This window comes from Mobula hypostoma, chromosome 2 (genome assembly GCF_963921235.1).
Source record: "Mobula hypostoma chromosome 2, sMobHyp1.1, whole genome shotgun sequence".
In the NCBI taxonomy this organism is placed as follows: Eukaryota; Metazoa; Chordata; class Chondrichthyes; order Myliobatiformes; family Myliobatidae; genus Mobula; species Mobula hypostoma.
In genome coordinates, this window is record NC_086098.1 from 14,460,194 (window position 1) to 14,474,117 (window position 13,924).

At 40.5% G+C, this 13,924-nt stretch overlaps 1 protein-coding gene across 4 annotated transcripts in view; it reads left to right on the top strand.

Moving 5' to 3' along the window:
* The window catches only part of LOC134358189 (heparan sulfate glucosamine 3-O-sulfotransferase 5), a 389,601-nt gene that overhangs the window by 190,138 nt on the left and 185,539 nt on the right, over positions 1 to 13,924 (top strand). Inside the window, exon 1 of one of the 4 annotated variants that reach the window (XM_063070237.1) lies at positions 7,767 to 7,889. The exons of the other annotated variants lie outside the window; for them this stretch is intronic. The gene's annotated coding sequence lies outside the window, so the exon portion shown is untranslated. Of the gene's footprint in view, positions 1 to 7,766; positions 7,890 to 13,924 lie in introns of those variants that run through there. 4 annotated transcript variants of the gene reach the window in all.

Genomic DNA, 13,924 nt, shown 5'->3' on the forward strand with positions numbered 1-13,924 from the left:
ATTAAGTGGCATAGTGTTCCAAATAAACAAACGGAATCCAGGCAATTTCCTTGATATGTTTTTGTTCTTTAAGAGTTGTCCCAAATAAGTGCCTGACCCAATTAACTGGAATCTACTGTATCTAAATATGTTGGTAAGGTGCTGACTCTGGTCACGTTCTACATCAGAAGTTTTGTGGGAATGTTCCTTCACTTTCCTTTGAAGATGAGATTAGATTAGATTATGAGGACACACAGTCCTCTTTTACTGTCATTTAGTAATGCATGCGTTAAGAAATTATACAATATTCTTCTGGTGTGATATCACAGAAATACAGGACAGATCAAGACTAAAAAAACTAACAAAAACCATATAATTATAACATATAGTTACAACAGTGCAACAATACCATAACTTGATGAAGAATAGGCCTTGAGAACAGTAAAAAAGTTCAAAGTCTCTCGAAAGTCTCACGTCTCACACAGACGGGAGAAGGAAGAAAACTCTCCCTGCCATGCCCGACCACAGTCCCACTCTGAGTCGTCCGAAAACTTCGAGCTCCGATCAGCCCTCCAACACCGAGTACCGAGCACCATCTCTGCCGAACACTTCAACCCCAGCCTTGGTCGTCAGCAGCAGGCAAAGCCGGGGATTTTGGGGCCTTCCCTCTGGAGATTCTCGATCGCACAGTAGCAACGGCAGCAAACTGGGCATTTCAGAAATTTCTCCAGATGTTCCTCTGTGCCTTCCCACGTCTGTCTCCATCAAATCAGAATTGTGCACGGCATCCTACTTACAAATATGATATCATTTCACTGGAGAGCTGCGCACGCTGCGTCGTGCCGCCATCTTCTCCTCCCCGCCCTCAAGGTAAGTTCACAGTTAGTGATTAGAGGAGTAACATTTCAAAATAGTTTTGGAACTTTTAAGCCTGGTTGAAAAAACTGAATGTTAAGTGTCATGTACCATTCAGCTTGGTGTTCTAATATACAGTAACAAACTGCAACAAATTCAGAGGGGATCAAATTATAGGCACATTTTATTATTTACTTGCAAGGGAAGTCTACCTCCACACGTTATCATCTGTAAGATAGCATTATTCTTATAGCTCAAACAAACCATTTTTATAATTTTTGCAGAGAACTGTAAAGGACACCTCTCTATTCTGAAACTGTGTCCTCTAGTCTTAGACTCTCCCACCATAAGAAATATCCTTTCCACATTCACTTTATCGAGGCTTTTCACCATTCAATAGGTTTCAATGAGGTCACTCCACATTATTCTGAATTCCAGTGAATAAAGACACAGAATGATCAAACACTCTTTATTGGACAAGCTATTCAATCCTGGAATCATCTTCATGAACTTATTTTGAATTAGGTTGTTCCAGTCCATAATGACTTTCCTCCATTATCTGCATGCATGCATCTGCTTTTCAATCAATCCATTTGTCTTTACAAGCTTCTCTCTCCGTGACAGCTGTGTCCTGTTTCTCTCTGTTACACTCCCAGCCTCACACCATAAAACATTTTGATAAAACAAACGCATGTACACACACACACACTTCTATAAGCCTCCATCCAAACAAGCAAACCAACAAAGCACTTTGGGATCTCACAGGTTCCATTTTGTCATATTACAAAATGTTACAAAAGTTACAAATTCATAAGGATTTTAGGGTTACAGATATAGTTCCACACAAGAAATGTTACTTAATACAATATCAATGGAATTATGTTATTTGTTCCTCGATATCTTAGCTGAAATCCTCCAGAGTCCAAATGAACAAATGAAATAGGGAGATGGTGGGGATGAGCTAGATTAGAAGGGTTACAGGGAGTGGAGGGAAGGAGCATCAAGGACTTACCTGGTTGAATTATCTTTGGGGTCCTTCTAAAGTTGTAGCACCACAAGCTGAACAAATATTGAAGGCCCATGTGACTGCAGGTGACTGAATAATAAACTAATTTAAAGTTGAAATGGAGAAGAGACCTATCTCCATTTTAATTACCCATCTTCTAGATCCTTCTAGGCAGACTGATGCAAAATTGCTCTGGATATGTCAGGTGCTATGTTGAAGTTGCATAAGACATTGGTGAGACCCAGTTTGGAGTATTGTGTGCAGTTCTGGTCACCTAGCAACAGGAAATATAGTAATAAGGTTGAAAGAATACAAAGGAGAATTTTGCAAGGATGTTGCCAGATCTAGAGGACTTGAGTTATAAGGAAGGATTGAATAGGTTAGGACTTTATTCACTTGAACATAGAAGATTGAGAGAACATTTGACAGAGGTATACAAAATTCAGGTGTATAGATAGGGTAAGTGCAATCAGGCTTTTTCCACTGGGGTTGGGTGGGACAGAGTTTAAAAGTGAAAGGTGAAAAGTTTAAGAGGAACATGAGGGGAAACGTATTCACTAAAGAGGGTCACAAGAGTATGGAATGAGCTGGCAATGCAAGTGGTTCATGTGAGCTCAATTTCAATGCTTGAGGAAAGTTTGGGTAGGTATATGGATGGTAGGGTTAAGGAGGGCTACGATCCCAGTGTAAGCTGATGGCAGTAGGCAGTATAAATGTTTTCGGCATGGACTAGATGAGCCAAAGGGCCCTTTTCTGTGCTGTGCTCTTCTATGTCTCTATGACTCTATGATAGTACTAGAAAAATATTTTAGTCAAAAATAAAAACAGAACTATACAGTCCCTGTAACAATTTGAAAGACCAGTGATGGCTTTGAAAAATCTGTTGCAAGTATTTGAGAAAAATAGCAGTAAACTGATACTGAGAAGCCCTAAATATGTTTCTATTTTATTTTGCTTCAGGGAACTAAAAACTCGTGGATCTTTATTGGTTTTGCTTTATTATGTCTTAAATAATGTATATATAGGGAATTTTTACATTTGAACTATTTAGTGTTTTATTGCAAAGATGCTGAGTACACTACACATCTAATAGATATTAGATTCTATCGCATAAAGTTTGTGAACTGGTGGAACTTCATAATTTACCTGAAGGAACTTTGATATTACTAAAAGCCACACATCAGTGCAGCTACAAAGAAGGCACGCCAATCGCTATATTTCATTGGGAGTTTGAGGAGGTTTGATATGTCACCAGAAGCACTCATAAAATTCTGCAGATTTACGATGAAGATCATTCTGAACGGATGCATCACCAACTAGTATTGGGGGAGTGGGGGCAGGAACACTGCACAGAATCATAATAAACTGCAGAAAGTTGTGAAATTAGATTAGTCGGCTCCATCATGAGCACTAGCCTTCACAGTACCCAAGACCTCTTCAAGGAGTGATGCCTGAAAAAGGTGCTGTCTGTCATTAAGGTCCTCACAGATCATGCCTTGTCCTCATTGGTACCATCAGGAAGGAGTTACAGAAGCCTGAAGACACACACTCAATGATTCAAGAACAGCTTCTTCCCCTCTGCCATCCAATTTCTGAATGGACATTGAACCCACGAACACTACCTCACTATTTTTTTATTTCTGGAGTGGGTGAACAGACTGACCGAGGAATCACGGAGCTCGTATTTGGAAGATGGGAAAAGAGGGTCAGGAGGATGGGGATTGCTCTTATTGGAACAGTGGATTAGCACTGCTAGATAAACATCACACAGTTAATGGTGGGTGCATGGAACTCTCTGCCAGGGTGTAGTGGTAGAGGCAGACACCTTAGGGGCATTAAAAGAACTCTTAAATAGGCACATGGATGATAAAAAAAAGAGGGCTATGTGGGAAGAAATGGTCAGATTTATCTTAGAGTAGGTTAAAGGGTCAGCACAACATCATGAGTCTGTACTGTGTTCAAAGTTATCTCAGCGAGTTGTGCAGCATGAGCATGAGGGAAAGAATTGTTGATGCTTCGGGTGAAAACCTTCCATTCGGCTGGTTCTTCAAATTCTCGTAGCCAAGATTTAATTCCGTCCACAACTGCCTTGTAATCGTGTGAGGTGTCCCCAGGTGTTCCACCTTCTTCTCACCTTCCATGCAAGATGTACAAGGCAGTGCATTAATTGGTCCACTGCAAAGTTCTCCCAATGTGGGCAAGTGGGAGGAGCATCATGGTGATGAAATTGCAGTGAGATTGGTGGTGGAAGCATTCGTAACGTGGGAAAATGTGGGACAGGTGAAGGGTGCTTCTCAGAACAACAGGCACTAACTTGGAGTGGCATGGTAGAGTAATGGTTAGCACAACACTTTACAGTACCAGTGACCCGGGTTCAGTTCCTGCCACTGCCCATGACCACATGAGTTTCTTCAGGATGATCCAGTTTCCTCCCACAGTCCAAAGACCTATCAGTTAATACACTAATTGGTCATTATAAATTGTCCCGTGATTGGGCTAGCGTTAAAATTGGAAGTGACACAAATGGCTGGAAGAGCCTGTTCTATGCTTTCTCTCAATAAATAAATAAACTTCCTTGCATAACAAACTGAATTGATATAATTAGATGTACTCCTGATGAGGATTGGCATCCGTTAGTCTCATGAGACCATGGATTTGCACCTTGGAAAGTTTCCAGGGCGCAGGCCTGGGCAAGGTTGTATGCAAGACCAGAAGTTGCCGATGCTGCAAGTCTCCCCTCTCCACACCACCGATGTTGTCCAAGGGAAGGGCATTAGGACCTATACGGCTTGGCACCAGTGTCGTCGCAGAGCAATGTGTGGTTAAGTGCCTTGCTCAAGGACACACACGCTGCCTCAGCCAAGGCTCGAACTAGTGACCTCCAAAACACTAGACGAACGCCTTAACCACTTGGCCACGCGCCAACCCTGATGAGGCTACTGCGTTCAGAAAAGACTTTCACGCATGAAGCACTAATAAATATGGCCAGTTTTATGTAGCGTAGAAGTTAGCGGGATGCTATTACAGCTCGGGATATCAGAGTTTGGAGTTCAATCCCCGCGTCGTCTGTAAGGAGTCTGTACATGCTCCCCGCAAAATACGTGGGTTTCTCTAGGGGTTCCCACAGTCCAAAGATGTACCAGGTAATTGGTCATTGTAAAATGTCCCATGATTACTTTACGGTTAAATCGGGGATTGTCTGAGCTCAAGGGGCCAGCAGGGCTTGTTCCATGCTGTGTCTCTAAATAAAATAAAATTTGGAGAATTGGTCTTTTTTAATCACTGCAATAAAGCTATGCATGAAATGCAGTTAGAAAAATTTCACTATCCTGAGAAATAAAAATCTTGATTTGGCTCAAAAACTACTCCTCTGTCCCTGGTTAAAGACTCCATCACTAACTGAAACAGTTTTCCATTATTATCAGCTATAAGAACCCTTTGCATCATTCAGCAAGAGCTTATGAACTCAATCTTTTGTTGTATGGACCAACTGGAGCTGAGAAAAATGAGATGTTAAATCACATTGGAACCTATCGGATATTGGAAGTCCTAGATAGAATGGATGTGGAAAGAATGTTTCCAATAGTGGAAGAGTCTAGGACTAGAGGGCAAAGCCTCAGGATGACCCCTTACAATAGTGATGAAGAAGAATTTCATTACCCAAAAGATGGTGAATCTGTGGAATTCATTGCATGCATGACTGCGAAGGCCAAGTCACTGGGTATATTTAAAGTGGAGGTTGATAGGTTCTTGATGATTAACGATGCCAAAAGTTTGGGGAAGAAGCCAGGAGAGTGTTTTTGTGACTAACCAGCCATATATTCTCAAAGTTCAGAGTTAAAAGTAAAATTATTATCAAAGTCACCACATACTGCCTTGAGCTTCATTTTTTTTTTGTGGGCTTTCACAGTAATTACAAAGAGAACACAATGGAAACAATGAATTCAATTCTTTCCAATTGTTAATCTAATTTCCATTCTAATGTTACTTGTTAATCTTAAACATCACACTCAGAATGCTGGAGAACCTCAGTAAGTCAGGCAGCAGCTACAGAAAGGAATAAATTGCGGATGTTTTGGGTCTCGGCCCAAAACATCAACTGTTTATTCTTCTTCATAGATGCTGCCTCACCTGCTGAGCTCCTCCAACATTTTATGTGTGCTGCTCCAGATTTCCAGTGTCTGCAGAATCTTTTGTGTCTACTTCTGAATCAGCCTCCACCTCTTTCATACTACCTTTTGTTTCCTTTAACAGGTACCTTCAATCTGTGTCTTAAGGTTGTCATCTACGATGTCAGTGAAACCATTCAAAATCCTAAATCCCTTTCCTATTCTAATGTTAAAGCATCACTGGTACTGCTCGAGCAACTTGCATCCACAACCTCAAAAAGATTTCAAATTCATCATTTTGGGTGGCACGGTAATGTACTGGTTAGCACACCGCTTTACAGTATAGGTGACCTGTGTTCAATTCCTGCCTGTGAGAAGTTTGTACGCTCTTCCCGTGATCATGTGGGTTTCTTCCTAAGACATACCGCTTGGTAGGTTAGTTGGTCATTGTAAATTAGGCTATGATTAATTTAGGGGATTGCTAGTTGGCATGGCTCAAAGGACCTATTCCACATTGTATCCAATTAAGTACATTTCGAAAATTCCCTTCTGCGATTGCACCCATTAATTAAACCATCTACCCACAGCAAATCTGTGACCCTAAAATTGCAGGGAGTGAAAGTTCAGAGAACAGTATTAAGAATTCAAACATGAGGATAGAAACCTCACAGTATCAGACTTTGGATTATACTGCTGCTTCCAAAATGAGAATACGGTCAAAGTGCCCCTGACATGCATATAGTCATCTTTCTGTGCACTGTGATTATCAATCAGGGACTGATTCTTCATTCAACATCATGTATCTGAATAAGAATTAGATTTATATGTTTTGAAAATTGTTGTTTTGATGCAGCAGTACTTTGTAATACATTAGAAATACCATACATTACAGTAAGAAATTTGTATCACCATCAAGTAGTGCAAAAACAGAGATAAAAAAAGTAGCGAGGTAGTGTTCATGGGTTCACTGTCCATTCAGAAATCAGACAGCAGAGGGGAAGAAGCTGTTCCTGAACCACTGAGTGTGCGCCTTCATGCTTTGTTACCTCCTTCTTGATGGTAACAATGAGATAAGAGCATGTCCTGGGTGGTGAGGGTCCTTAATGACGGATGCTGAGGTTCCCCTTCTTGAAGATGTCCTGGATACCATAGAGGCTGGTGCCCATGATGGAGATAACTAATTTTACAACCCTCTGCAGGAAAAAGTCCAGCAATACCATGAAGGATCCCAATCACCCTGCTCATGGTCTGTTTTTCCCACCCCCATCAGTGAGGCACCAATGCAGCATCCACTCCAGGACCACCAGCCGCTTCGCCAGACAGTTTCCCCAAGTAATAAGGCTGATCAACAGCTCCACCCTCGATTCCCCACCACCACTACATACACACCCCTTTGCGTTACTTTATGTATGTACGATCAGCCTTTCCCGTATATATAACAATCACTTCCACATTGTCTTTTATAGGATTGTTTTTATATCAATATTAATTGTTTTTTTATTGTGTATTTTATGCTTATGGTGTTTTTATGCTGCATGGGATCCAGAGCAAGAATCATTTTGTTCCACTCAACACTCATCTACTGATGAATGACAATAAACAGCCTTGAAACTTGAATCTGTAAACAGAAAAAATAAATAAGCCGCCCAAAAATAGTGATGTAATGTTCACAGGTTCATTGTCCATTCAGAAATCAGTGGAGAGGGAAAAACTGTTCCTAAAATGTTTTAAATGTGTTTCTTCAGGCTGAATGTAAGTTGCGTATCTGAAAATGTATTTTTTAACAGCTTAACTTGTTGGTAGTTCTTTTTGGGAACAACTGCAGCATCTATGTTATTATTCACGGCCAACAATACCCAATCAGAAGAATGTTGTTGTGAGCTGGATTTTCAGGAGGAGACTCCCAAAGTAAAGTCCAGAGGAGATTTCTGCATGTTGAGGTAATTTTTTTAACCATTTCCCTCAGTGCAATGTGAGAATCGGACTTTCAACCCATCCATCAGTCTGTTTCTCTGTTAATGGAGTCCCTTACACCAATGTCTGACAGGTTGTAATTTCACTCCCACTACACAATCATTCCTAGCTGAGCAGTCTTCACTGAAAATTATGAGTGGAAAACCATCATTTGCAACAGTGCTGATGTGTGATGGGAAATCGGTGGCATATTGTTTCCTATTTCCTGACAGAAAAACATCACTTATCTTATCGGTGCTACTAATGAGATAATGTGACAAAAGTGGATAATAAGATAATCGCAACCTTATATGTTTTTCACAGCTGCTCAGTTCTCGATTCCCTACTGTGATGAAATGGCAGATTTTAAATTGTGTGTGGGTAGGACTACTTTTCACAAAGAAGCCTACTTGTTAGTGATTCCTCCTCGCTTTCTAGACAGTTGCAATAGTGACGGTGTCCCTTCTCCCAGTCTGGGGGAAGGTTTACCGATGTGGAAAGAGTTTAAAGCTCTGTACCGTAAACTGCACGATCAGCAAAGTCTGTGTCAATAAAATAATGGGACTACTGTTTATTTTTCCCAGTGCACTGTAAGAACGGATTGCCATCTGGTTCAGCAGCAATTATTTAAAAATCAAAGAACAACTTCATACGTTAAGCTACATCTTGATGCCCTGGCCTAAAGCAATGATCAGAACTATGTTTGTCAAACCTAATAACAATAATTTTCCAATTACACTGGACAAGAAAGATTTTGCTTCCTGAATACTTTTGGGAGTATATTATGGATTTTGGGCTGCTGATCACAAAAATGGCCATGACATTTCCCTAACGTGTACCATTTTTTAAAAATTGCCTATATTTGTTATTTCAATTCATAATTCCAGTCAGGATAACTGATTCCAAGATTAAGGGAGGCCTTTTTTTTGCTCCACAAATCAAACAGGTCATGACTGATAGGCAATGATAGAAATGATAGGCAATTCAAAGAACTTCTAGTGGGACTGGAGAAAATCACATGTAATGCATTTAAGGATGTTGCTGAAAATTTTCTTGCCAGCTACGGAGTACCAAACTATGTGCAGGTGGTTGACAATGTGCTTCAAGCAAACAAAACCATGAAGTGCAACATGTCACCCATGTGCAACATGTGCAACAAGATTCATTTTCTGCATTCCCATTTAGACTTCTCCCTGCAAATCTTGGCGCTGTCGGTGTTGAGCATGGTGAAAGTTTCACCAGGACATTGTGGTCATGGAAAAATGATATCAGGGCATCTAGAATTCATCAATGCCGGCTGATTATTTTTGGACACTTAAGCAAGAAGCCTCAGACACTGAGTACAAATGAAAATCATCAAGAAAACATTTTTAGCTTTGTTGAACTATTGCAAAGTAGCAGCACCGTTACGCAATTAAGTGCATTATATTCAATAGTTAATTTCTTGTTTCTCCAAATTCCCACATGATACAAGTAGTTTGAAATTAGATTTGTATACAGCTTCAAGCGCTCTATCACAAACAAAAATAAATTCTGAGCAAGTAACACATTTGCAAAAATTTGCTGTCCAGTGTTGCTTGAGCTCTCAGGATACTGTGTTATTAAGACTGGGTGCTTGCTCAGAAGGATGAAGGCTAGAAGTTTTTTACAAATGATAAAGCTACTGAGAAGTATTGTCTACCTCTAGAAGAGGGAGATGTGTCACACAGGTAGGAGTTGAAAAGATTATTTAGTTTAGCCTCAGGATGAGGAGCTGTGGTTTCATGGGTAAACAGGAAAAAATAGCAGGTTTCTCCTTATGCAAGAAAAGAGTGGGGAGATGATATAATGCACATCAGAAATCATTAAGGATCTAAATAGGGTGAAATAAGAAATCACAAAAACCAGAAGATATATACCTAGATTGCCTGAGTCTGACCTGCTGGCCAGATTTCAAACACAAGATATTCTGCAGAAGCTGGAAATCTAGAGCAGCACACGCAAAATGCTGGAGGAACTCAGCAGGTCAGGCAGCATCTCTGGAGGGGAATAAACAGTTGAGGTTTCAGGCTGAGACCGTTCATTAGAACTGGAAAGAAAGGAGCATTCTGGCTTCTTCCCCTTTTCTGTGCTGTACTGTACTGTATAGCCTACAGTATAATAAGCGACTATATTATGTTTTAGTAACACGTCGTTGAATGCACTATTGGGCACGTATTGATCTGTACGTGTGTGCCGAGTTCAGATTCTGCCAGTAAAGAACCATGAAACTTAGCTCCCGGCTCCAGCGTTTTTATTAATAGCATTGTTGTGTAACCAGACCACATACACAACAAATTGGCAACGAGGTTAATGAACCTACATCTTATCGGAACACCGTCTTTTAGTTGGTAATGACACTCGGAGGAAGAGCGCAAGGAGCGAGCCAAGGAGCGGGAGGAGGAGGCAGAGTGAGGCCGCGAGTTGGAAGGGAAGCGTGAGCACAGCCGGGGTCGGGAACGTCGGGAGACCAAGAGACACAGTCGGAGCCGCAGCACGTCCAATCGAGACCACCTCCGGCGCTGACTCCCAGGGGCTGAGGGTCTGCCTGTCCCAGAAGGGAGATAATAAGAAGTGGCACACGCATCTAGACGGGAGTGCGCTCATGACGCTAGCAAAGAGGACATGTGAGTCAAAAAGAAAACAAGGGGAAAATGGGCTAAATTAACATAACAAAGATGGTGATGATTGGAACAATTACAATATTTGATAGTGGCATTGAAGACTGGGCAATTTACATTGAGAGAGTGGAGTTATATTGTAAGGTTAACGGTGTTTATGATGAAAAGAAAGCCAGCGTCTTACTCAGTATTATGGGAGCAAAAACATACGGGCTGCTACGGAGCTTGTTAACCCCTGAAAAGCCAGATGATAAAACGTTCAAGCAAACAGACACTATCCAACAGCATTTAAACCCCAAACCACTGGTCTTTGCTGAAAGATTTAAATTTCACAAAGAGCAAAAATGAAAGCATTTCTGAATACTGTGCTGGATTGCGCAAATTATCAGAACATTGTTAATTTGGAGCTGGTCTATCGGAGGCATTGAGGGATAAGTTAGTGTGTGGCATGCAGTGTGAAACCACACAGAAGAAGCTCCTGGGTGAAAAAGACCTTACATTAGAGAAGGCGCTGAACTTCGCAATATCAACGGAAACAGCAGCACGGGGTGCTTCAGAGATACAACAAAAATCTCTGGAATATGCGACAAATAAAATGTCACTGAACAGAAATGAAGGAAAGAACATGTCACATGACCCTGATGACTGTTGGTTTAAAGACAAAGAATGCAGAAACTGTGGCAAACAGGGCCACATTGGCAGAGTATGCAAAGCTAGTAAACAGCAGAAAAAGGACAAAATACAGAGAAACAAGAAACCCCAGAGAGGAAAACACAACAATGCACACAAAATGAAAGAAAGCAGTTCTGATGAAAACGACTCAGACAAAAGTGAATTGTCTTGTCTGTAACTTCACAGCGTGAAAGAAACAGATGATCGAAGAGTAATATGGATCACTCCACACGTGGCAGGCGTGAGATTGAAAATGGAGTTGAACACAGGCTCAGCTTTAACAGTGATCTCTGTACACGACTACAGTTTTCTCACATACCTCTGAAATGAATTAAACTACTGCTAAAGACTTACACAGGACAGAAAGTGCATCCCAAAGGCAAAATTAAAGTGACAGTGACCTGCGGAGACGAAACACAGCAGCTGAACCTCTATGTACTGAAGAATGGAGGACCACCATTGCTGGGACGTGAATGGCTCAGGAAAATCCAGTTGGATTGGCACACCATCAAGGCACTAGATGTATCAACAAAGGAGGGTAGCTTGGCGGAGAAGATGTCCGCAGCTCTCCTCTCACCCATTGTCGACTATTACAACAATGAGGAGGAGCTGGACAGCGTCGACGATGAGGACGAACGCAGTATCCGTGGCCGCGACTCGGATGAAGATACAGAGGATGCAAGTGAGACAGATATTGCCAATAAGCAGGATGATGAAGACTACCTGGAAGTAAAAGAGCAGATGTACCAGGAGAAATTGACATCTCTAAAAAGATAACTCAAGCAGTTACAGGAAAGCACTTTGCAGGAGTATCAGAAAAGGATGAAGAAACTAGATCAACAATACAAGGAAAGAATACAAATTGCAAGGCTTTTTCTGCAACTGGAAACAGAACAGGTGGAAAGGAATTATATTAAAGAGAAGAAAGCATCAGTGAAGGAATTTGAAGATAAAAAGATTGAGCTAGAAGAAAAGAAAAAGATGATTGAGAATGAGAGGCTAACAATGGAACTCACAGGAGATTCTATGGAGGTAAAGCCAATAATGACTAGGAAACTAAGGAGGAGACCTAATGACCCTGTTCCAAATCCAGACAAAAGACGAAAACCTGCACCTGTGCAGTTAAATTACTTGTTAACAGACGAACAGATAATGGAAGATCTGTGAACTCTCAATAAGCTTAAATCTCTGAAAAGACCAGCATCTCTGTCTTCTCCTGAGCATCTTCCCAGCACTCCTGCTGAATCACCAACTCAAAGATATGAAGCACGAATAGAAGATGGAAAGTTATGTTACGATAAGAGATGGTATCATGAAGGTCAAGCTATCTATTTGGAATCTAAGGAGAATACGAAGATTGGCTGTGTAATTAGCTCAGTTGGAACAAATGAGACATGGGTAAGGAAGACAAGTGATAGCACAAAAATGCGTATATATCTAGGACAGCTGCACAGAATAGTCTTCATTATATAGAGGTGACCTGCTGCCTAGAACTTTTAGCAAGTTGGAGGTGCACATCTTCTTAACTCCCTATGCTCAGAGGCAACTTTTCATGACTTCTATATGGAAATCTGTATTAAAACAAATAAGTTTATTGACAGACATTACCCGGAGAGGCAGAGAAGACCCCCCCCCAGAGACTTGAGTTATAAATGGGTCTTAGACCAAAAGTTAAAAAAAAAGGCTTTTTATAATTTGATATTATTACATTACTTTGTTATAATTTGATATTATTAGGTTACTAAGTGAACAAGCAGTAGATGTTTGTACGTTACGGGTAAACATAATTGTTTAGCATAGTGCCCTAGTTAAAAAAAAAAAGTTGATGCACTATTAAAATAAAAGGGGAGGAGTGTACTGTATAGCCTACAGTATAATAAGGGACTACTTTATGTTTTAGTAATATGTCGTTGAATACGCTATTAGGCGCGTATTGATCTGTACGTGTGTGTCGTGTTCGGACTCTACCAGTAAAGAACCATGAAACTTAGCTCCTGTCTCCAGCGTTTTATCAATAGCATAGTCGTGTAACCAGGCCACATCCACAACATGTACAATTCTATAATGATGACTTTATTGCTTAGTCATAAACTTTAAATCTCTACCCAGCAGAATGATAACAACTTCTCAGGAGCAGTTAGTGATAGCTGATACACTCTGGCCCTGCAGTGTCTGTACCTTAAGAAATAAAAGCATTGCTGGAAATTAGTACATCACTCTGATATCCATTCTTTTGGATTGATAGTAATTAGATTTTAGAGTATGTTCTGATTTTTGCTTAAAAATCGGGGGAATCCTTTTATAGATCTGCTTTCCAGCTCATCCGATTTTCTTTTAAATATAAATAATCACTTTGTACTGATAATTCAATGCACCAGAGCCAAATTTGAGGTCCTTTATTAAAAATACAGGAGGTGATTTCTAATCAGCTTCTGTTTTACCAAGTCTGTGAAAAAATGTGTTAAGTCATCACTGTTATTAAATTAACAGATATGTTTTCAGTGCTGGATGTAATTCTGGCTAATGACTGATCAAGTTCCATCTCAATGTGAAACAGGAAAGTAGAGTAATCTGGGATGATATTTACAGCTAACGCTTAATGGAGAAGACAAAACAATCTCGACTTTTCTGTTATTAATGAGGAAACTGTAATTGCAGTTATAAAACCCTGCCGTTTGATAATACACATCGGAATGAAAAACTACGAGCTG